Source organism: Chrysoperla carnea, chromosome 1 (assembly GCF_905475395.1).
Source record: "Chrysoperla carnea chromosome 1, inChrCarn1.1, whole genome shotgun sequence".
NCBI lineage: Eukaryota > Metazoa > Arthropoda > Insecta > Neuroptera > Chrysopidae > Chrysoperla > Chrysoperla carnea.
In genome coordinates, this window is record NC_058337.1 from 125,602,481 (window position 1) to 125,606,360 (window position 3,880).

The 3,880-nt window shown below is 30.5% G+C and overlaps 2 non-coding genes across 2 annotated transcripts; both read right to left on the minus strand.

Moving 5' to 3' along the window:
- Positions 1 to 202: 202 nt before the first annotated feature.
- Positions 203 to 276, minus strand: Trnan-guu. Its single transcript has one exon. It is a non-coding gene; the product is annotated as a tRNA-Asn (tRNA).
- A 94-nt stretch (positions 277 to 370) lies between these two features.
- On the minus strand, positions 371 to 444 carry Trnan-guu. Its single transcript has one exon. It is a non-coding gene; the product is annotated as a tRNA-Asn (tRNA).
- Between the last annotated feature and the right edge of the window lie 3,436 nt (positions 445 to 3,880).

Here is a 3,880-nt window from a genome sequence, read left to right on the forward strand (position 1 = left end):
TAAGTTCTATCTAATTTTGAGACCATATTATTTGCATTATTTATGAATGTTTGATCTGTCGCTATATTGGATTTCAATAATTTTCATTCGTTTCAGAAAAGTTATCCTGTTGGAAAATAAAAACTTAAAAAATGTAAAAGAAATCGAAAAACTTAAAAATTTTTTACTGCAAATGTTCATGGATATTTGTAATAAAAAATTGCGCCCCCGGGTGGGCTCGAACCACCAACCTTTCGGTTAACAGCCGAACGCGCTAGCCAATTGCGCCACGGAGGCTGTTGATTCTAAAATATAAATTAAACATCACGTGTGAATAACTATAATTTTTCACTTAATATATAATACATAAACATTTGGAATAAAATATTTTCGCCCCCGGGTGGGCTCGAACCACCAACCTTTCGGTTAACAGCCGAACGCGCTAGCCAATTGCGCCACGGAGGCTGATGATAGTACGATGGTCATTTTTGACATCTATTAGGTAGGATCGATGAAAATTTGAAGAAACTTTTTCAAAATTCATCAGTTCAAAAGCAATAGTTCCTCTGAAATTCGCTAATATGTGAGAATGCCGGAATATGTTTTAAAGCGAATGCTTGAGAGGAGTCAATCTGTTTTTTTAATGCAGGGCTTTGCAATAGATCAGAGTTCTCTGAATATGTGTCCATAGTGAATACGATCTTTTCCTAGAATTTAATTTTGTGTGGAATACATTTCAGATTTTCATTAAATTAATTAAATCACCCATCATATTGTAAATATATAATCTGGCAAATAAAATAAATGAGTATATTGAAACAATATAACAATTAAATGAAATGAGAAAATTTTCTCGGGGACTAATATTTATTATTATCTGGTTATATAAAAGTTGACAACCCGCATCTTTATCAACAACATGATAAAACTATATACACCGTTATAACGCGTTCTTATATTATGTACATTATCAAACTATACACTACTATTTTGAGGTATAGTTTTCAAATATACAAATATTGTATTTTCTCTATGAAATGTATAAGTAGTTAAATTGTGCTTCTTCTATTCTAGGGAGAAGTGCTGTACCTTGGTGAATATGTAACTTTATAAGGGGAATGTTTACTTGGCAATGAATGTTGAGGAAAACAATCTGGAAAAGACGCATCGTCCAGTGTTTTGGATTAAAAAACATCCTGTACCAGTGATCAATGTATAACTTTGTTATAAGTCATCGTGATGTACCTACCCTAAGGGAAAGAAATTAGAATTTAAATTTTTATACAGAAGAGTCTCAGTAATCTGAAAACTCGATAATCCGAAACGTGAAGTAATCCAAACGCTTTTTCGTCCCCTTTCTCTACAACGCTGCCTACGGCGCTACAATCCCAGTAGTTTGAACAAGTCCAGTAGTCCGAAAACCTTTGATTCTACATAGAATAGAGTGCTATTCGAAAAGGCTTAGAAGTGTTTGCTCACTTAGCTCCTCTGTGTCTGTTATCGAGGTATGTTAGTGTGTGATTCGTGGTACATTATGGCCTTGAACCATGGATCACATATTGATAGAATATACAGTGACATAGTTTTAACCGCTGTGTGTGTGTGGTTGTCTGTCTGTGCCTCCGTAGTTCTTAAACTAGGGAACCTATTTGAATGCGGTTATTTAGTTTGAAAGTTGACTTGAATGAGAGTGGTCTTGACTATGTTTCAAAATTGGTTTCGTTTGGGGAGAGTTACAAGGACAAAAAAAAATTTAATAAAAATTCTAGTTATGGAACAAGCTTTTATTTTAATAAAAAGTAGAAAATAATTTTTTCTACGAGTCACTCATACACACCTATTTGTAGACTTAGAGAAAAAATTATTTTTTACTTTTTAGTACGGCAAAGCTTGACCCTGAAAAAGATAAGGTGGAAGCATTGGGAAAGCCTTATACCTTACCATGAGCGCAATCGGTTGACGACAACTGCTTCAAAATTGAGTTGCATGATCCAACGGGACCAACGTACATACATACATATATTGCAAGTTAAATAAAAGATTGAAAAAACCGCGTTTGTCGTGGTTTATAAAATATGGTAAATTTCACTTGCATCAGTATAGCCTTCTAATAATTACATTCTATGCTATAATGATGCTATAAGTAAAGATCGATTTCTATGTTTCCATATAAAAAAATGGCTTTGACGAAATTTGAGAAAATTAAAAATGTTACCCAAGATACAAAACTCTCCCACATACATATAGTGACTATGTTTTAAGTGGTTGTTTGGTTTATAATGGTCCAAATGGCTTTATGATTGTTAGTTAAAACGTCTTTGTCAATAATAATAAAATATATACTAACAATTAATAGAATACAATAGGGTGTATTGTGTTATACATATATGTGTGTTATATGTTATATATGTTATGTCTTATATAGGGGATATTTTATAGAATTGATTGTGTTTTTGATGTTACGTTGTGAGAGAATTACTTTAAAAAAGAAGGGGTGGGTTTACATGTGGCATAGGTTGGATACTTTTAAAAATCTAGTAATTGTGTCTTTGACTTTTATAATGAATGATTAATTATTATTTAAATAATTTCTGTACATTTTCAGTATTTTTAATTATTTTTACTCTGTACGTTGTAAAAGCGGTTGTTATAATAAAGAATCATGTGTTTTTTTTCCAAAAAATCTTCTAAATTTTTTAGCATAGATTAGAATATACTATTAACTCGATCATCATAGTAAAAAAAAGTAGCCAACCTCGGAATCAAACGGAATAAGGTGAATTTTTGTGTACAAACCTTTATTTTGATAATAAAAATGTTGTCTGACGTGTGCTTGTCCTTAGATATTCAAGGTCAAAGGTCGCAAAAATTAGTTTTTGGAAAATATTTCGTTTTGTATGCCTTCAATCGTATCATTTATTATAAAAGTTGTAGAGGATAAAATATCGAAACGATGAAGACTTCACATTACTTTTTGAGAGATTATCCGAGGCAGGTGAACGTCAAATTTAATAACCCATGCGAAATTTTCGACTCTGTATTTGACCAGTCATCAAATGCAACCGATTTTGGTAATTTTTCGTCTGCCCGTCTGTCTGTCGAGACGATAACTCAAAAAAGAAAAGAGATATCAAACTTCCGACTGCACGTGCAGTCCGCCACCAAATTAGCAAAGAGTAACATTCATAATAAGAGTAATCACGGCTAGCTAATTCTTACTGATGATGACCACATGGTAGTCGAAATACGTATTTATAAAATACAAAAAACTGATCTAGGAAATTGGGGTAAAAATCGAAATTTAACTTTCAAATTGTTTAGAATGAATAATAATTTTAAATGTAACGTAAAATTCAAAGCGTGGAGTGTTCAATATCTATAAAATCAGTTAATATAAAGAATGAATCTAGAGAGCACCCCATGCTTTGAATTTTACATTACTAAAATTACTTACCACTTTTTAATGCAAAAATTCGTGTTTTTTGTAGTTTTAAACTATAATTTATTTTATTAATACGCAAAATGAAGTTTTAATTTGATTAAAATTCATATATTAAGAAAAATTTAGCATTTCTAATAAATTTTACGAAAAGAAGGAACAATATATAAGAAAAAAAAAACTTTTTCCTTACAACAATAAGTTTTTCTCGTTGAATGCGATATTTATATTATTTATGAGATATAATTTAAATATTTAGTATATCAATTTCATATACATATTTTTAATATATTCATATAATATAAATAAATGTATATGATAACAAATGAAACAAAGTGTAGAAAATCAAAAGAAAAGGTCAGTATATGTATATTATTATGGTTCTTCTTATATGGTTACCAAGACAAAAATATTATTTGTGATATTTCATAGTTCACAAAATATGTAGATATGTATTTTGAT